Source organism: Protopterus annectens, chromosome 8.part0, assembly GCF_019279795.1.
Source record: "Protopterus annectens isolate FY-2018-M chromosome 8.part0, PAN1.0, whole genome shotgun sequence".
Taxonomy (NCBI): Eukaryota; Metazoa; Chordata; order Ceratodontiformes; family Protopteridae; genus Protopterus; species Protopterus annectens.
The window spans coordinates 1,944,400,535-1,944,421,467 of NC_056741.1; the positions used below are offsets into that span (position 1 = coordinate 1,944,400,535).

The following is a 20,933-nucleotide window of genomic DNA, read 5'->3' on the forward strand; positions in this document are numbered from 1 at the left end:
AAGGATCCTGTCCTGTTTCACCCAGCTCTTTGAGCAGGTCTCTCTGAAGGCGGGTGAAATGACAAATAGTTCAGCGATCGCATAGTAAAGGTCGCTGAAGCAAATGTCCGCTTGCCGTACCTGTCCATGGTCCTGGACTCTGTTAGGAGGATGAACAGGTACAGAAGGATCAGCCAATTCCTTCTTAGTGGCTGCTGCTTCCACCATAGCATCAACTGAAACGCGTTTGGTGAGAAAGGACTTGTCCTCTGGTGCAGAAATAAATTTAGAAGGCCTCCTAGGGGTAGGTTCCATTGAGTCAGGAGCTGCCCACGCCTTTCTAGCCACTACCTCCATTAGTGGGTCGAAAGGGGGAGACACCCAGGAGGTGGAAGGGCGAGATCCAAAAGCGTCAAGGTAAACAGACTCGTCCTCGGAAGGTTTGAGAGTGGACCAATTTCCCCTCTGTTTTAGGATCTCTAGGATATCTGAGAAAGAGACATCCTCACAGGGGGATCTGGGGGAACCCTCCGACTCATCCAAGTCGGTGTCTGACGTGACAGACTCGGGGGAGTCTATGTGCTTCCTCTTGCACTTTCTTTTCCTAGGCAGTTCCCCTGAAACTTCAGGGGAGCCCTCGGAAGAGGAGGAGACACCCAAGGTGGGTACCCTACACTTCGGATCTCTGCTGTCAGATATAGGAGGGTGGCCAGAGACCGTAACAGGCACTGTAGAGGGAGGAGCTGCAGAACTTAACCTCGGTAAGTTCTGGGTCCAGCACGCTCCTCATCACCTCGAAGGCTCCCCTATCAGATACCAAAGTTAGTCCCGGCTCTGAAGAGACCGGAACCGCCCCCTGCACCGACAGAGAAGGCTCCGAGAATGATGTCGGGGCCGAACTAACCAGAGCCGAAGCTCCGAGAGGGAGAGCGGGGTCGGACAAGGGTCCGATGCCACTTGCCCCCTCGGAGCCGACAATGGAGTCCCGGCGCCCGGACCTCTCCACGGACGGAACCAATGAAGAGGTCGGAGTCAACGACACCGGAGCCGAAGGTGGGAGTATCGGTTCTGACGTGGGTAAGGTTACGGTTCCGACAAACTCCGGCTCCGAACTCGAGAGTGAGTCGGAGGAGGAATCGATGGCGGTACCGAAGGAGCCACAGTCTGGTGAGATGTGCTCTGGAGCATTTGGGCTAGTGCCTGAGATTTTATGAGCCTACTGACCACCCTCTCGATGTCGTGATCGGAGAGCCTGGATGACCTAGATGAGTGAGTCCTATGACTCCGCTCCGATAGGAAGGGGGGATCTCGGAGCCGATTGGACGGAGTCTATTGAGGGGGATCTAGAGCGCTTGTGCGCTGGGGTCAGCTCCGATGCTGGTTTCGGAGCGGATACCAGTTTACCCACCTCGGATCCGGATGGAACCGATGTCGGAGCCATCTCGATAACGCCAGCCCTCGACTCAGAAGCTGGAGCCGAGGGTTTGGCAGTTTTTGAAGACTTCCCCGAGCCAGACTTGGACGGGTAGTCATCAGGCTTTAACAAGCCCCTTAGGATGAGCTTATTACGCCTCTCCTGCAGGACTCTTGAACTAAACCCGTGACAGACGGAACAAGAGTCCTGCAGGTGTAAAGGCCCCAAGCAATAGACACAAGAAGTGTGACCGTCTGTCAGAGACATTTTCTGACAGCATGAGTTACACTTCTTGAATCCAGAGACCTTAGTGTCTTTGGACATAGTCCTATCCACAGTAAACACAGTCAGTCCACACACACTCAACTTAAAATTAGGAAAGTTAAGGGAACTGACTAAAACCCACACACACAGACATTATAAGGGGTGGGGAAAACTAAGGTAAAGCCCGTAGGCCCAAAGATAAAAATTAACTAGAGAAGGGAAAAGGGCTACAAAAAGGGTTGTACAATTAGTAGTGACCTAAACAAGGGTAACTAACTGGAGAAACTACCTGAAATTTTAGTTAAATAGAATAAATCTCTTACTGACCTGAGCCAGTAAAAAAAGACAACCTCGAAGCGAAGCGGCAAACGAGATCTGGGGAGTTAGCGCATGGTATTGTGGGTTATAGGGCTGCCTCGAGCTGGTAAAAATAGCTCTCGAGCTATAGTATAGGCCGAGTCGGGGCCGAGGATTGGCTCCGAACCCATCCAGCAAGAATGAAGGCGAGAATGACAACTTAACATCAACATTACAGTTTTCTGGAACATACTGAGAGAGTTTCAAATCTTTTCGGGACTCAAAATTAACGAAGCTAAAACAAAGGCAATAGCGGTAAATTATGTACCCACACATGAACTGGTTCAGCAATACTCATATTTATGGGGACATTATAAAAAAGGGAGTTATGTACTCACCAAAATATTTCATGTCTGTTGTCCATCTCGTCCTTCATTCTTACTGGTTGGGTTCGGATCAGCGGCTCCAACTCAGACGAATACTAAAGCTCGAAGTCTTTCACTTGGCTCGTGGCTGAATACCTATCCCATCATGCAGTGGTGTAATCCCCCAGATCTTGTTTGCTGCTAACCATAATAATGCATTTACATGCATCATATTTGTAGAATATAGATATAACAAATAAAGTCAGAGAAGCTCCTTGCCTAAGGAAACACCTCTAACTCCTCCGGAAGCCTTGGGCTGGGGGAGGTGTCGTAAGATTGAAGGGCGAGATGGACAACAAACATGGAACGTTACGGTGAGTACATAACTTCTTTATGTTGTCCTAACTCGCCTTCATTCTTACTAGTTGGGACAGCGTCCCTAGCACCACATTTCCTGAGTGGCTCATGGGAGTACACTTTTTCAGTACAGTGGAACCAAAGGAGGCCCTGTCCCTGGAGGCCAAATCCACTTTGTAATGAGTGATAAAGGTAAGGGGCCTTGCCCACGTAGCAGCTGTACAAATACTGTCCATTAATAGTCTAGCTAGATAGGCAGATGATGCTGACATGGGCCTTGTAGAGTGTCCCTTGACCTTGAAAGGTAGCTCTCTGGTATTATTACTGTACATAAAGGTGATGCAACTTGAAAGCCAGTTTGTGTGTGTGACCTTAGAAACAGGCATACCTTTTTTGCTTCTGAAAAGGAAATAAACAATTGATCAGATTTCCTAAAATCCTTGGTTCTGTGTAAACAGAAGCAGAGTTGTGTGTGTGCATCTAACTAGCGGAGCTTCTATTCTGCCTTGTTGCCATGATTGGGGAAAAACACTGGCAGCTCAATAGTTTGTTTAGATTAGTTTGAGAACACACGAGGTAAAAAAGGATGGGTTAATTTGAAGAGATACTCTGTCCTTATGGAAGATCAAGTAAGGAGGTTTGACTGATAGGGCTTGCAATTTTGAGACTCTCCTTGGAGAAGTAATGGCCACTGATAAATTTGTTTTCCACGACAGGAATTTGAGATCACATATTGCTGAGGGCTCAAAGGGAGGTAAAATTAGATATGACAGAACAAAATTCAAATCCCATGGTAACAGGGGCTCTTTAATGGGAGGTCTTAAGCAAGTTGCTTTTAAGAATGTTTTGCACAATCTGTGGGACATCAAGTTGGGATTCCAGTCACCCATATGAAAACTAGAAATTGCAGCTAATTGGACTTTAATAGTAGCTGCAGTGGAACCTTGTTGAAAGAGCTCTGCCAGGAATTCAAGAATGGAGCTGACTGGGGCACAGAAAGGATCAATGTCTCTTGTTACGGCCCAGTAAGAGAACCTTCTCCATTTACTGGAATATAGACTCCTGGTTGAAGCCTTGTGTGAGGATACCAAGATATGTTTCACTGCCGGTGTAAAATTATGAAGTCTGACTAAACTTGGAACTGGAGCAGCCACTCTGCCAGTTTGAGGGTTTGGAGCCGGTGAGGTGTTCCGGAAGTACGAGTCAGAAGGTCTGGAAAGTACAGTTGTGTACACTTACCATAAATGCAGTTGTGTACACTTACCATAAATGCAGATGTTAGAGTGTATTCACTGTTGCAGTCATCACTTGCGGATTATCCCTGCTGTGGTAGCCCTCGGCCGGCCCAAATACCAGCGTCAATGTTTTTGTGTGCCGGCTGCTGTCGCCTGTAGTCTGACATCAGGTCGTCAGTATTATAAAGTGAGGCAGCCAACATCATTAAATCAGTTTTTCTTGCCCTAACCCATCAGAAGCACAAGGGAAAAGAGAGAAGTGGTCCTGGTGGCTAACAGCCACCTTGGGAAGCCTGTGTCCCCCTAGGGGAAGATGTTAAATGGGGGATGGAGGGAGGGAAACAAAGACTGCAACAGTGAATACACTAACATCTACATTTATGGTAAGTGTACACAACAGTACTATGTTCTTCGTGTTTCACTGTTGCAGTCATCACCTGTGGGAGGATTCCCACAGCAGAGGTAAAGGGTGGAAGGACAGGTAGAGCCCCAGGTATGGGTCAGAAGGCCTTGCAGAATTGCAGAGGCAAACTCTTCCCTAGACTTAGAAAAAAGAGGCAGGTGGTAATGCTTTGTAAAGGTATGAACAGAGGTCCACATGGCCGCTTCCAAGATGTCCCTGATAGGTACTCCTCTGAGGGAGGCAGTGGAAGTGGAGGTTGCCCTAGTGGAGTAGGTACGGATAGACTTGGGGATGGTTTTCCCATGTAGCAAAAATGGATACAGTGTGAAATCCATTTGGAAATGGTTTGTTTGGAGATGGGCTTCACCTCTGCCCCTGGGGCAAAGCTTACCAGCAGCTGGTCAGTTTTTTCTGAATGGCTTAGTACGGTCCAGAGAGCATCTGAGTTGTCTGTGCACGTCTAGTGAGTGTAGAAGTCTTTCATCCTTGTTTTGAGGGTTGGGGAAAAAGGTGGGAAGGTGTATGGCCTGGTTAAGGGTCACATCAGATACCACCTTGGGCATAAAGGAGGGATTAGTCCTCATGGAGACTTGTCTGCATGGAAAACTATGCAGGCCTCGACAGCCACAAGAGCTTGAAGTTCCAAGACCCTTCTGGCTGAGGTGATAGCTAGTAGGAAGGCAGTCTTCCAGGAGAGGTATTTCAATTCTGTTGAAGCAGCAGGTTCGAAAGGCAGTAAGGTTAGTTTCTCTAACACATAATTCAGGTCCCAGTGTGGAGCAGGTCGTCTTCTGGGAGGCCTGATATTAGAAGCCCCTCTGAGGAATTGCTTAATCAAAAGATGAGAGAAGAGGGGTGGGTCTGAATCATAATGGGCAGAGATGGCCGAGGCATGGATTTTAAGAGAGAGGAAAGAGAGGCCACTATTGAGCAACTCTGCTAAGTAATCCAGGATGAGAGGGATGGAAGGGTTGTGAGGTACTGCCCCCTTTTGATTGTTTCCAGGAGCAGAATCTTTTCCATTTTCCTGCATAAGATTTTCTTGTGTTGGGCCTTCGGCCTCTGTGATGATGTCCAGGACCTGTTTGCTTAATTTTTATTTATTTTTTTTATTTATTGACATTTGTTAACCGGGTTAGTCCAACTGGGATTTTGTCCCATTTTCAGTGGAGACACGAGGAGAAAACTCCGGATAGTACAATAAAACATTACAGTAGTAGACAAGCACAGCAAACAATAGAAATAAAACTGGCTTTATAGTAAACAATAGAAAACGACACTAACAACAGTTAAATGACAGCATAATTGGGACCTTCTTGTTAGTTTTTAAGAGTATAAGCTATGCTGAAAGTTTGAGTCTGTAGGTCTGGGTGCAGTACCTTCCCCCTCTCCTGGATCAAGAGGTCTGACCTTAGGGGAAGCAGCTTCGGGGACTGTAAGGTCAGACTGCGCAGTAAGGGGTACAAATGCTGTCTGGGCCAATCTGGAGCAATGAGGATAGCCTTTGGGCTCTTCTCTTATTTTGATCAGAACCTTGGTAATAAGGGGCAGAGGAGGGTATGCGTACACAAAGAGGGAGCTCCAGGGGAAGGTCAAGGCATCCACCTTCCATGCTAGGAGGTGATACTCCCTGGTACAAAACTTGTGCAGCTGGTGGTTGAGGTGCGCGTTAAAGAGGTCCACGTCTGGGGTCCCCCACTCCTGGGTGATTTGCAGAAAGATTTCTCTCTGGAGCTGCCATTCGTGGGGGTCCAGTAAGTTTCTGCTTAGGTGGTCTGCCAGTGTGTTGTTGATCCCTGGTAAGTATTGGGCAATTAGGTGTAGCCCCATGGATGTCATGGCTAACCTGCATAAAAGGGTATGATTGGGTGCCCCCCTGCTTGTTGATGTACCACATTACTGTGGTGTTGTATGTTTTTATAAGGAGGTCCCCTGGCCTGAGATGGGGTTGGAAGGAAGTCAGAGCATTTTGCACTGCCATCAGTTCTTTCGGGTTGATGTGCAAGTGAAGGTGCTGGGCATTCCAAGGGCCTTGGGTACACCTGCCTGCTAGGTGAGCACCACAAACTATGTCTGAGGCATCGGTGGTGATGGTCTTGCCAGAAGGGCAGAGAATGGAGGGAAGACCCTTGTTCATGGCACAGGCCTCTGCCCACCAGAGAAATCCGTCCCTTATGCAAGGGATTAGTGGGAGAGTGGTCTCTAGGGACTGAGAGCACTGACAAAGGTTCATTAAGTACCACTTAAGTTTTCTCATGTGAAGCCTGGTGACAGGGATGAGAAGGTTGCAAGATGCCATGGATCCCAGGGCTTGCAATAACTTCCTCGCAGTGAGGTGACTTCTGGAAGCCAGCTGGGTGAAGAAGAGAGGCAGGAACCTCTGCTTTTCTGGGGACAGGAAGGCCATTAGGGTTGCTGTGTCCAGCACAGTTCCCAGGAAAATAATTTTCCTGGTGGGGTTTTGCTTTGATTTTTTTCTTGTTGATAATGAACCCTAGGGAAGTTAGGAGTTTCTTGACAAAGAGAAGGCCCTGGAGCAACTTTTCTTTGCTGGTCACCTGAATGAGGCAGTCATTCAGGTAAGGGTAAATCTATATATTTCTCTGTCTGCAGAATGCTACAGCTGGGGCCAAGCATTTGGTGAATACTCTGGGAGCAGTAGATATGCCAAAGGGCAGTGCAGAGAACTGAAAGTGCTGATTGCCTGCTCTGAAGCGCACAAATTTTCTGCATGATTCCCTGATGGGGATGTGAAGGTAGGCATCTTTTAGGTCTAGTGTCACCAGCCAGGCATTTTGTGTGAGCATAGGCAGGAGCTGCTGCAAGGTTAGCATTTTGAATCCGGGCACCACCAAGGAGGTGTTCAGTTTGGATAGATCCAGGATGGGGGGCCAAGTGCTCTCTTTTCTGGGAACAAGGAATAGTCTGGAGTAAAAACCTTTTCCCGTTTGATCCGGAAGGACAAGTTCTACTGCCTCCTGGGATATTAGTGTTTTTACCTATTTTAATGCCTCTGCCCACTGGTTTGGGGGGAGGTCTGCGTACCCTCTTGGAATAGGGAGATAGATGGAGAACCTGTATCCCTGAGAAATGATTTTTAATACCGATTGGTCCTTGACTATAGAGACCAAATTATCCTTGAAGAAAGTGAGCCTTCCTCCTAGTTTTAGGTGAGTGAAAGGAGGGCAGAGGGGTGAGGGAGAGTCATTGTGCTTGCCATAGAAGCTTAGCTTAGAACTCCCTGCCTTAGAGGCATAAGTAATCCATTGCTTGCTTCTTTGCTGGCCTTGGGATAGGGGCCTGGATGTCCTGCGGGGCTTACCTTGGCCCTGTCTGATGGTTGCAGGAAAGGCCCAGTGCTTAGAGGGGAAGTTCCTGCTGAATCTGGGTGGTTGAACTTGAAAGAAATATTTTACTGTTTGCATAGACTTTGCTTTGTCTTCCATCTTTTTGAGCACCTCTTCTGCTTTTTCCCCAAACAGACGTTCCTTATCTAGGGGTGCATCAATAAGTTCAGACTTGACATTATCAGGGAGAGGTTGCTCCTTCAGCCATGCATGTCTTCTAATAACAGATCCTGTCACTGCTGCCCTGCTAGAGGCTTCTAGGGAGTCATGTCTACATTGTAATGAGTGCTTGGCCACTTGACAAGCAGAGTGTAGTAATTCTGCCAGCTCTTTTGAGTTGGCACCATCAGAAGAGGTAGCAATCTTCTGTTTTAATTGTTCCAAAGTGTGTTGTTGATATTTTAACATATGGAACTGACAACCGAGTGCTCTGACAGCTAAGGTTGCACTTTTCTTAATCTGTCCAGAGCTCTGGAGTCTTTGTCCAAAGGAACAGGTTTCTTGGCAGAACTAGTCTTGGCTCCTTTGGGTCCCTCTGTAATGACCTCAGGGTCTGCAGCAGGTTTCCTGTACAGGTATTTGTGAGAATCCATTACTCTGTAGTACCTGTCAGGTTTAGCTGGAGCAGGAGGCAGAGCATCAGGGGCTAAGCTGGATTCATGGAAAACATCATCCACCACTTCCAGAATAGGTGGGATGGCCAAGAGTCTGTGCTGGGGCAGCTCCAGAAACTCTCTAAGTCGTTTCTTTGACTGTGGGTAGTCCTGAGATTCCGAGTGAAAATGTTCCCTGAGGGAGATGAAAATTTCCCAGAACGAGAGATCCTCTGGAGGGGGAGGCAGGGGGGATTGATTATCTGCATCTGAATCCTCAAACAGTTAAGGGATGTTGTTCCTCTTCAAAAGCAGAATAATCAGATTCTTCAGACTCTTGGTCTGTCAATTTCTGGAGAAGGGTGCCTTTTCCTTTTAGGAGTGGAGGCCTGAGTACCTCGAATAAGGGAGATGAGATCCTCCACCATTTTAAGCATTTGAGCTTGGGGTGGAAGAGCAAGATGGTGGCTAGAAGCAGATTTCCTAGGAGTGGCCTGGCTTCTAGGCCTGAGAGAATCCGTTGGTCTCTGAGAAATGGTAGTCGGAAGAGAAAACGTTGGTTTTTGTCTACAATTGGTAGCGCAAACAGCCTCCTCGGAAGCCGGTGCCTGCGTTGCAGCACCGGACCCAACCGAGGCAGAGACAGCCAAAGGTTCGGAAGACGAAGTGGATTTCTGCGGCATACCAGACTTCAAAAGGGTCTCGGCAGAGGCCTGCGTAGAAAGCGAGTCGGGCATTAGGGGCTGCAAAAGCACCTCACTGAATTCCAGAGAAATGACGACTTGCTTAGCGGTAGCATCGTTGGAAGGCTTAGCCTTGTGTGACTTGTCTCCATCTTTACGTTTTTTTCAGAATGTCGGATTGTTGGCTGACGGACGCCATTTCGGAATTCGAAGACTGAAAATGAAAATAATTGTCTACAAAAAGAGCTCTATGACGAATGGTTCTCACATTAAAGAGGGCAGAGAACCAGCAACGAGGGATGTCGTGGTCTGGGTGATGCACTAAGAATGAAAATCTTGGTGTGGGATCTGCTTTCCACAGGTGAGACAAAGTACAGTTTTGTACCTACCATAAATGTAGATGTTAGAGTGCTAATACAGCTGCAGTCATAACAGATGGGTTTTCCTGCCGTCAGGCGGGTCCGCGGTCGGCCGAATTCCAAAGTCTAGGTCCAGCGTCGGTTGTCGTCGCTTCTTCCCTGATGTCAGTGCGACAGGGGTATAAAAGAACCAGCCAACGCCATTTTCTTCAGTTTTTCTTGCCCCAGACGTCAGGTGCCCCCCAGAAGGAAGGCAATACATAAATTTATGTAATAATGCAATGCAATATAATCAAAAAACAGTAGTTGCAAGCAAATACACCATAAATGAATACCCCAATCAGGTTGTATGAGGAGGTGTTAGCCAATAGGCCTGTCCCAAGAGGGGAAGGAGGGAGGGAAAGCTGGACTGCAGCTGTATTAGCACTCGAACATCTACATTTATGGTAGGTACAAAACTGTACTATGTTCATCGTGCATACAGCTGCAGTCATAACAGATGGGTAGAATCCCAAAGCTAAAAAAAGGGGTGGTAGGCACTAGGTGGAACAAGGAGGAGCCAGGATGCCCTGCAAAACTGCAGTGGCAAAGCCTGCTCTAGTTTTGGAGTATAATGGTAGGTGGTAGTGCTTGGAGAAGGTATGCACAGAACTCCAAGTGGCTGCTTCCAAAATATCTTTGGTAGGAACCAATCTGAGGAAAGCTGCAGAGGTAGCAGTGGCCCTTGTGGAGTGAGATCTGATGCCTGCAGGTACAGTTTTACCATGAAAAGAGTAACAAAAGCGTATGCAGTGGGCTATCCATTTTGAGATTGTCTGTTTGGAAATTGGCTTCCCTTGAGCTCCTGTAGCATAGGACACAAAGAGTTGTTCTGATTTTCTGAAAGGCTTTGTTCTGTCCAAATAATAACGCAGCTGTCTGTGGATGTCCAAGGAATGTAGTAGTCTCTCCCCTTTGTTTTGAGGATTAGGGTAAAAGGTAGGTAAGTGGATAGCCTGATTCAAAGCTACCCTGGATACCACCTTTGGCATAAAGGACGGATTGGTTCGTAAGGAAACTCTGTCCTGATGGAAAATGATGAAAGGCTGCACAGCCATGAGGGCTTGTAGTTCCGATACCCAAATATTGCAAATCTGTTGAGGCAGCTGGCTCAAAAGGAGGCAAGGTCAGCTTTTCTACAATGAAATTGAGGTCCCAAGCAGGTATTGGTTGTTTCCTTGGGGGGTTTTATATTCTTAGCCCCTCTGAGGAACTGTCTTAAGAGGGGGTGAGAGAATAAAGGAGGATCAGTGTTGTATTCTGCAGAAATGGCTGAGGCATGGATTTTGATGGAGGAGAATGAAAGTCCACTGCTTAGCAGCTCAGCTAGATACTGTAATATTTGAGGTAAATTCAGTATTCCAGGATTCTGGCCCTTTTTTCTCATTCCAGGCACAAAACAGTTTCCATTTTGCGGAGTGAGCTTTTCTAGTAGAAGGCCTTCTGGCCTCCAAAATGACATCCTGCACCTCCTTGGAGAGTAGGGTCTGTTGTGAAGTTAAGGAATCTTCCATGCGGCCAGATTGAGTGTTTTCAGCTGACTGAAGAGTTTTGAAGCTGTGCTGAGTCAGAAGAAGAGGCATTAGAGGTAGGGTCCATGGTGGGGAATGCGTCAGGCTCCTCAGGAGTGGGTACCAGTGCTGTTTTGGCCAGTCTGGAGCAATGAGAATCATCTTTGGTCTGTCTGCTCTGGTTTTTAATAGAACTTTGGGCAGCAGAGGAAGAGGTGGAAAGGCATAAACTGTCATTGTTGTCCAACTGAAAGAGAGAGCGTCCACTCTCTAGGCCTGTGGATAAAAAGTCCTTGAGCAGAATTTTGTCAATTGGTGATTTTTGTGGGAGGCAAAGAGATCTATGTCTGGCCTTCCCCATGCTTGAATTATCTCTGTAAAAACTTGAGGATGCAACTTCCATTCGTGTGAATCTGTCATATTTCTGCTTAGGTTGTCTGCCAGCATGTTTTCCTTGCCTGGCAAGTACTGTGCTTGAAGTTCGATCTGTAATTCCAGAGCCATGTTCCAAAGTGACACGGCCAGCCTGCATAGGGGGTATGAATGGGTTCCTCCCTGTTTATGTACCACATTACTATGGTGTTGTCTGTCCTTATCAATAGATGACCTGGATGCAGAAGGTCTTTGAAAGCTATAATAGCATTTATTACTGCTAGCATTTCCTTTTGATTGATGTGTAGGTACTTTTCTTTTTGGGACCATTTGCCCTGAATGCACCGATCTGTCATGTGCGCCCCCCAGGCGTAGTCAGAGGCGTCTGTTGTGATGACTTGATTTGCTTGAGGCTTGCAGAATGGGAGACCTGTGTTTCTTTGGCATGCTTGAGCCCACCACAGAAATTCCTTTTGAAGACATGGAATCAGTGGTATTATTGTTTCCAAAGTGTGGCTGTGTTGAGACCATAGGTTTTTCAGGTACCATTGAAGTTTCCTCATATGCAGCTTTCCACATGGGATTAGTAGGATGCAAGATGCCATGAATCCCTGAGCCTGCAGGATTTTCCTTGCAGTCAGCCTGGTGAAATTTGCTAGTTTTCTGAAGTATTGAGTTAGTTGCCCCTGTTTCTCTGACGTGAGGTAGGCCATCTGGGTGTTTGTGTCCAAGTTGGCACCCAGGAAAATGATTGTTTGAGAGGGTATTAGCCTTGATTTCTTTTTGTTGATAAGCCAAAGGGCAATGCAGAGAATTGATAATGGGTTGAACCTGCAAGAAATCGGAGGTATCCGCTGCAATCTTGTCTGATTGGGACATGCAGGTATGCCTCCTTGAGGTCCAATGTTACCAGCCAATATTCCTTGCCCAGCATGGGAAGAAGCTGCTGTAATGTGAGCATCTTAAATTTTGGCACGAGTAAAAATGTGTTTAGGATGGATAGGTCCAAAATAGGTCTCCAATCTTTTCCCTTCCTTGGTACCAGGAATAGTCTGGAATAAAAACCTTGACCTTATTCTTGTGTAGGTACCTCTTGAATAGCTTTCATGTCCATGAGATCTGAAATTTGCCTTTGTGCCTCTGCCCTTTGATTGTGTGGCAGGTTTGGCATGCCTCTCATTTTTGGAAGGGTGTGAAAATGGAATCTGTAGCCTCTGTTTATAATGTCCAGGATCCATTTGTCTTTTGTGACAATATGCCAATTTTTCGAAAATAATGCCAGTTTTCCGCCTAAAGGTGCTGCCATTTGAGCCTTGCTTGGCATGCAAAGGGGAAAGTCATTGGGTTTGCTTTCTGAATGGCTGTGAACTATCCTCACCACCTCTTTGTGTAGGAGCTTGCCATTGTCTGCCTCTAAACGATCCTTGAGATTGCCCTCTGCCCCTCGGGTGCCTGTATCTACCTCTTTGGGGTCTGTCCATGGCTGGAAAGGACCAATTTTTGGAAGGCCAATTTCTACTGAAACGTGGAGGTTGTACCTGTAAGAAATCTTTCACTGTTTGCATTGATTTAGCCTTTTCCTCCATTTTCTTTAATACCTCCTCAGCTTTAACACCAAATAATACATCTTTTTGTAGAGGGGCATCTAGTAATTTAGCTTTGACATGATCTGGTAAGGTTTGCTCCTTGAGCCAGGCATGTCTACGTATGACTGATCCTGTAACAGCAGCTCTACATGAGGCCTCTAGAGCATCAAAACCACATTGCAAGTTATGTTTACCCACTTGTTCTGCACTATGCATCAAATCCTGCAACTCCAAGTCTGGTTGTTCAGGTTGTGACATTTTGCTTCTCAACTGTGATAACAGAAACTGTTGGGACTTCAACATATGGAACTGGCAGTTTAATGCCCTCATGGTTAAGGTGGCCGAGGTGTATACCTTTTTTCCCCACCTTTCTAAAGCTCTGGAATCTCTCTCTGAAGGTAATGGATTTTTAGCAGTGGAGGCCTTAATTCCCTTGGGGCCCTGTGAGATAGTTTCTGGGTCAGCCGCATGGCTTTTGTATAAGAATTGGTGCGAGTCAGGAACCCGGTAGTAACCGGTCAGGCTTGACTGGGGCTAGAGGTAGAGAGTCTGGGTTAAGGCAGGCCTCCGAATACACATCATCTAGAATGTCTAAGACAGGAGGTATAGCCAGAGGCCTGTGCTGAGGGAGCAAGAGAAAATCCCTAAGCCTTTTCTTGGAGTCTGAGTACTCTTGGCCTTCCCAGTGGAAGTGCTCCCTCAAGGTATGCAAGGTTTCCCCCAAAAGAGAAATCCTCAGGGGGGGAGACACAGGGAATGGACTCCTCTGCATCAGAATCTTCAAAAGGGGAGTATGAATGTTACTGGTCATCGGAGTGCTCTGAAATAATGGAGGCCTGGTCCGAGGAGTGGGATTCTTCCTCCACTCTGGGCCTTTTGTCCGGGGGGGGTTGAGAACCCCTGATAAGAGTAATCAAATCCTCAGCCATTTTGAGCATCTGCTTTTTAGGCATGGGGCCTGGAGAAGGGCCCTGTGTAGCTTGTCTCTTAGGATGCATGGCTGCTTTAGACTTAGTGAAAGCCTTGATGGAAAAAGAAGAGGAAGGCCTGAAGACACCTTGAGAGGTGGCAGACCTGTCTAAACTCTGAGTTTCACCGCCTAGAGTGGCTTCGGTATCGGTAGACGGGGTGTGGGCCGAGGAGCCTGCGACCTCTGGTACAGTAGACACCGCCAATGATGCGTCGTCGGTAGTCAGGGGCTGCGTAGGCGCCTCACTGAGAACCGGACCACCTGTAGTCGGCTTTGGCGTGGTGTCGGAAGAAGCCGCGGACCTCGTATGTCGGTCCTTATCTTTGCATCTTTTACTCAAAACTGGAGTTGGAGTATCTGACGACATAATGTAATTAAATTTTTTGCCAAAATAATGTTGGGCGAACTCCGCCCGACGCTTAATGGTGCGTCTGTTGAATGTAGCACAAAAACGACAGGCCGAGACGTCGTGGTCTGGGCCTAAGCAAGGAATGCAGAGGGAATGAAAATCCTTACGCGGTATTTGCTTCCCACATGAAATACAATTAACTTTGTCTGACATCAGTCTGAGGCAAGAAAAGTTTCCCCAACGGGGTACTTAGCTTTCAAGAAGACTTCGGTTGCAAAATTTTCGTAATCTCAGAAGCTGGCCGACCAGCACTTGCGAACTGCTTCTGCTTCGGGCACTGCGCGGCAAGAAAGACGGAAGAAAATGGCGTTGGCTGGTTCTTTTATACCCCTGTCGCACTGACGTCAGGGAAGAAGCGACGACAACCAACGCCGGACCTAGACTTTGGAATTCGGCCGACCGAGGACCCGCCTGATGGCAGGAGAACCCATCTGTTATGACTGCAGCTGTATGCACGATGAACATTTAACTTTTTCAGACATCGATTAGAGCAAGAAAAAAGGGTCCCCAATGACGTACTTAGCAGCTTTAGACATTTTCTGCTGAAATTCGACTTCTGGTAGCAACTGACCAGCACTCGTGCAAAATGCTTCTGCTACGGGCTCCACCGCAAGAAAGACTGATGTAATGATATCAGCTGCCTTGCTTTATAGTACTGACGACCTGACATCAGACTACAGGTGACAGCAGCCAGAGCACAAAAACAGTGACTCTGGTATTTGGGCTGGCCGAGGACTACAACAGCAGGGATAACCCACAGGTGATGACTGCAACTTTATACCCATTTGCCTTTTGTGATCTCTAGCCAGGCTTTCGGGTACAAAGATACACCCCCCCCCCCCCCCGAGTGCCTCCAGAAGAGGGCAGGCGGGCCTCCTTTCAGGAGCACTGGAAGGGACGGACACTAAAAGAATCATGGTCACCCTGATTTTGCGGACTCCCTCTGCCGCGTGGACGTCTACCATTACTACTTCCCCCTCTGTCCCTGGGGAAGGATTCACCTTGTGCGTCTTGAAAAACTTCCCGGGATTTTTTGAACCACATTTTACCACCCTTCTGACCCTCAGGATATGGTCTGGAAGGTATGGAAAAACATATTCCAATGGCAGAGTGAGTTTTTCCCTCCTGCTCGCATCTGGCGAGTGTCTGACTTTTGGTCCAAAGAGTGAGGAAGCGTCGAAAGGGGCATTGACAAAGTTAGACTTGAAATGTTCCACAAAATTACACAAGCACATCCAGGAGCATCTCCTTAGGGTAACTCCTGAACCCGCTGCCCTACTCGCTCCATCCACTGCATAAGAAATCAGTCTCATGGAGGAGTCCACTATGGAGTTTAAAGTGGAGAGCTGAGAGGATACCTTATCTGAAACCCCTGCAGCTAATGTACCTTGAAGAGCATCTCCTAACTCTTTCAGGAGATCTCTTTGAAGTTTAGTGAAGTGCGTTAGGTAGTTCAGTGATCTAAGAGCAAAAGTCACTGACGAAAAAAGACGCTTCCAAAATGTATCCATCGTTCGAGACTTCGGTGGATGAACAGATGAGGATGTTTCAGAAATTTCCTTCTTAGTGGCTGCTGCCACCACCATAGCATCTACAGGGACGCCTTTTGTAAGAAATTGTCTGTTGGGGCTGTAATAAATTTGGCCTCAGAGGAACCGGTTCCATTGCATCTAGTGACTCCCATGCCTTTCGACTAACTAGTTCCATGAGTTTGTCAAAAGGCAGAGACACCCAGGTGGTTGAAGGTTGAGATCTAAAGGCCTTCAGGTACACAGACTCCTCATCAGAAGGGTTGATGGGTTACCAACCACCTCTCTGTTTAAGAATTTCTATGATATCCACAAAGGAGATATCCTCAGAAGGCGATCATGGGGACCCTCCTGACTCCTCAATGTCAGTGTCCGAGGTGACTGACTCGTCTGGTGAGTCCAGGTGCTGCCTCTTGCAAAGTCTCTTCCGGGGAACCTCCTCACAACAGTATTCTGAAGAGGTCTCGGGAGACTGCTGTTTGCCCAATGGGGCACCCTGAGGCCCGGAATCTCTGCTGTCCTATGGGTGGGGTGATGTCGAGACAGAAGCCGGTGCTTCAGGGAGATGAATGCCAGTACCTTTGTGTAGAGCTGTAGGGGGGGACAGCACACTCATCAGCTCAAAAGCTGCCCCCCCAGCTCCGAGGACACTTCATTCCGAAGAAGCAGAGGGAATCCCCAGCGCCAAGGGGGCTGGCTCTGAACCCGATGTAGGAGCAGAGCTCACCCACTCTCAAGCCCCGAGTGGCAAGCTCAGAACCGAAGAGTCCAGAGTCTGAGTGTCCCCTCCAGACCCGACCGGAGAGCTTCGGCTCCTAGACATCCCGGACGGCACCAAGGATGTCGGAGCAGATAACGGTTCAAAAATCCTGAGTGGATCTCAGCACTGAAGATTCTACTACAGTGGGTGCCAGGCATTCTGGCTCCGATGTTCCAGCTTGGCTCGGAGGAGGAATAGACATGGACGAAAAGGTCTTTATTGGCTCCGAAACCAACTGGGTTGGAGCACAGAACAGTTTTGTCAGCGCCAGTAACTTCAGCCATCTGTCCACCACCCTATCCACATAGTCAACCAATAGGCTCCTGGAGAACTTAGAGGAAGGGGTTGGTGAGTGAGATCTCTGTAAAATGGGAGATCTCAGTGTAGGGGAGACCGGTAACAATTCCGGAGACTGGCTCCGAAAAAGAAGTTATGTACCTACCATAACATTCCATGTTAGTTGTCCTTCATCTCGCCTTCCTTCTTGCTGTTTGTTTGGGTTCCGACTCTGCCTACTTCTATCGCTCGAGAGCTATTTACTGGCTCGAGGCTAACCCTTATCCCAGAATGCCCAGTGTCAGCTACCCAGTTCTCGTTTGTGATAGCGCACACTAGACATATAAAGTAACCAGTAACCTAAAACTGATTTACCAAAATAACAGATCAGAGTAAACTGTCAAAAAATTACCTGGCATGTGAACCAAGAAAAAGGAAGTCAGCCAGTGAAACCATAGTGAACTCCTCTCAGTTCTCCAGGAAGGGGGAAGGAGGGGGGGACGCAAGAAGGAAGGCGAGATGAAGGACAAGTAACATGGAATGTTATGGTAGGTACATAACTTCTTTATGTTAAGTTGTCCCATCTCGCCTTCATTCTTGCTGTTTGGGACAGCGTCCCTAGCAACTAAAGACCCAGGGGGGCTCATTGGAACAGACTCTTCAGAACAGTCTCTTCAGAACAGTGGAACCAAAGGAAGCCCTGCTCCGGGAGACCACATCCACTTTGTAATGAGAGATAAAGGTATGAGGGTTTGCCAAAGTGGTAGCTGCACAAATTGAGTCTATGGGCAATTTATACAAAGGCTACAGACGTGGCTAATGCTCTAGTAGAATGACCTTTCGGTTTTGCTGGTAGATGTTTATGCCTTAACTGATAAAGGCAATGGTGTCAGATAACCATTTGGACAAGGTCACCTTAGAAAGTGGAAGGCCTTGCTTATTGTGAGCATAGGAGAGAAATAATTGGTCTGACTTTCTTAGCTCTTTGGCCCTATGGAGGTAAAAATGTAATTGTCTGTGCACATCTAGTTGAAGACCGTATTCTGCCTTGTTACTATAATTGGGAAAGAAGACGGGGAAATAGATGGATTGCTTTAAATTGTTTTCTGAACATACTTTTGGTATGACGGATGGGTTGGTTCTCAGAGAAACTCTATCTTTGTGAAACACCAAATATTGGGACGAACACATAGTGCTTGGAGTTCTGAAACACGTCTAGCTGAGGTAATAGCAACCAGAAAAAGTGTTTTCCAAGAAAGAAATTTTAAGGGACATGAAGCTGCTGGTTCAAACAGAGGCAGAATCAAAGAAGTCAAAACTAAACTGAGATCCCAAGGAAGAGGTGGATCCCTCACTGGGGGTCTAAGAAAAGATGTTCCTCTCATGAAGGCTTTGCAGAGCTTATGAGACATTATGCTAGAATTAAGAATTCCAATATGAAAATTAGATATGGCTGCCAGTTGTACCCTGACGGTAGCAGCAGCCGCACCCGACTGAAAAAGCTCTGCTAGAAATTCTAGAATTTAATGGACTGGGGCTGAAAAGGGGTCTAAGTTTCTAGATTCTGCCCAATAAGAAAATCTTTTCCATTTGCTAGCATAAGTCTTTCTCGTAGTTGACTTATGGGAGGATACAATAATATCGCAAACTGCTGGGGAGATACTTGGAAGCCTGGCTAAGGTAGGAAGTGGAGAAACCAAGGTGTGAGCTTGAGAGTCTGAAGGGATTGGTGTAACCCGCCTGACTAATGAATAAACAGATCTGATACTGGGTCCAGAACTCAAGGCTGGTCTAGAAGGTGAAGGTGCAGGAACAGAAACCATATCTGTCGGGGGCAATGAGGATCATTTTGCAACCTAATGATTTTGCTTTCTGTATGACTCTTGGAATTAGGGGAAATGCATAAAGGAGTCCCTGAGGCCAATTGTGGACTAGAGCGTCCCTGGGAGCTTGACCTTGAGGAGGAAGCATGGAGAAGCAGCTGCTGCATTTGTTGTTGAGGGGGTGGCAAATGGATCGCAGCAAGGCTGGCCCCATTTGTGGAAGATAAGGTCCGCAACTTCCTGATTCAGAGACCACTCATGAGGCATGAGGATAGCCCTGCTGAGCCTGTCCGCTATTACGTTGGATTTCCCAGGGATGTGCGTTGCTGTCAGAAAACGTTGGGAGGAAATCGCCCATTGCCATAGCCCGAGGGCTTCTCGACACAAGGGGTAGGACCTGGTTCCGCCCTGCTTGTTGATGGACCACACAACTGGCATGTTGTCTGTTTGGATCGCAATAGTCCCGGAAGGAAGAGAGTCTTGAACAGCTTGCAACGCTAGGAGCACCACTCTCATCTCTAGGACACTGATATGCAGATGGTACTTGTGAGGCTGCCACATGCCTTGGACTGCCCTGCCTAGATAATGCCCCCCCCACCCTATCAGGGAGGTGTCAGTGGTCACTGCAGCTACCAGAGGGGGTTGAATGAAAGGTCTGCCCTGAGTCACCAGTGGGGAGACCATCCACCAAGAGAGGTGTCTTTTGCATGTTTCTGTAATCAGGATCATGCGAGACATGGGTAGTTCCTGGAAAGACCACTGTGTGAAGAGAAGACACTGAAGGACTCTCATGTGGTAACGCGCTAACGGTACAAGAAGAATGGCAGCTGCCATGGAGTCTAGAACTTGCAGGACATGTCTGACTTGGACCTTTCTGCTCTGCATAAAAATGACACTTGTTGGCGAATAGAGAAAACTCTTTCCTGAGGTAACCTTGCAAACATCTATTTTGTGTTTAATTCTGCTCCTATATATCTTAAGAGATTGACAAGGCAACAAGGCAGATTTTTCGAAATTTACTGTAATGCCTAGTTGGGTGCAGGTTGATATTGTATAATCCCGTGCCTCTAAGAGTTGATGCCTGGTGGTAGCAGTTAGGAGCCAGTTGTCTAGATAGGGAAACACCTGGAATCCTTGACGTCTCAGGTGAGCCGTGACTACTGCCATACATTTGGTGAACACCCTGGGGGCTGTGGTGAGACCAAAGGGCAGAGCTCTGAACTGATGACTGTCCCCTACCCGGAAGCGAAGAAATCTCCTGGAGCGTCTGTCCATTTTGATACGGTAGTACGCATCCTGAAGATCTGTGGAGCACATCCAGTTGTCCTGACCCAGAAAGGGGAAAATGGACTGCAGTGTTACCATCCTGAACTTTTCTTTTTGTACAGATTTGTTCAATCTGCTGAGATCCAGTATTGGTCTCCAGTCCCCTGTCTTTTTTGATACTAAAAAGAATCTTGAGTAAGTTCCGGATCCTAGTTGGTCTGCAGGGACTTCCTGAATGGCTCTTTTTTCTAGCAGTTTTGAAACTTGAATAACTGTTTGATCCCTTAGATTGGGTGTGACATCTGGGATGGACTTTTTTGACCTTAGAGGGGGTTGATGAAAGGGGATTTTGTAACCTCCGGACATGATAGATAGTATCCGTTTGTCTCTTGTTATATTTTGCCTGGCTTTTGGGTACAGGGAAAGTCTTCCCCTGACTGCCTCCAGAGGTGAGCAGTCGGGCAACCCGTCAGGGATGCTGAAAGGGTTTGGCAGAGAAAGTTTCTCTGTCACCCTGATTTTGCGGTCCCCCTCTGCCACGAGGGCAGCATCTGCCATTGTTGTTGTTTCCCCCTCTGCCCCTGGGGGAAAAAAATCACCATGTGCGTTAGGCAAGGGTCCCTGGGACTTCCAAAACCACATCTTTCCACCCTTCTGACCTTTGGGATAAGGTCTGTTACTAGTGGAAAAACTGACTCCTACGGCAGAGAGAGTCTTGCTTTCCTGCTCGCACCTGGTAAGCGTGTCTTTCACCCGAGGCCCAAAAAGCGAGGAGCCATCAAAGGGAGTATTTGTGAAGGACGCCCGAAAAGGTTCCGCAAACTGACACAGCCGCAGCCAAGCATGTCTCCTGAGAGCCACTCCTGTACCTGTGGCTCTGCTCGCTTCATCGGCTGCATAGGAAATCAGCCTCATGGAGGAGTTGACTACAGAATTAAGAGTCGCAAGCTGGAAAGCTATTTTGGCTGATGCTCCCTCAGGTGTAGGATCTTGCAGGGTATCTCCAAGCTCTTTTAGGAGATCCCTTTGAAGTCGTGTAAAATGAGAGAGATAATTCAGGGACCTCATTGAGAAGGTCACTGAGGAAAACATTTGC

At 47.5% G+C, this 20,933-nt stretch overlaps 1 protein-coding gene across 1 annotated transcript in view; it reads right to left on the reverse strand.

The window, feature by feature from the left end:
* RANBP10 (RAN binding protein 10) overlaps positions 1–20,933 on the reverse strand; it is a 1,949,085-nt gene that overhangs the window by 788,255 nt on the left and 1,139,897 nt on the right. The window lies entirely within an intron of this gene.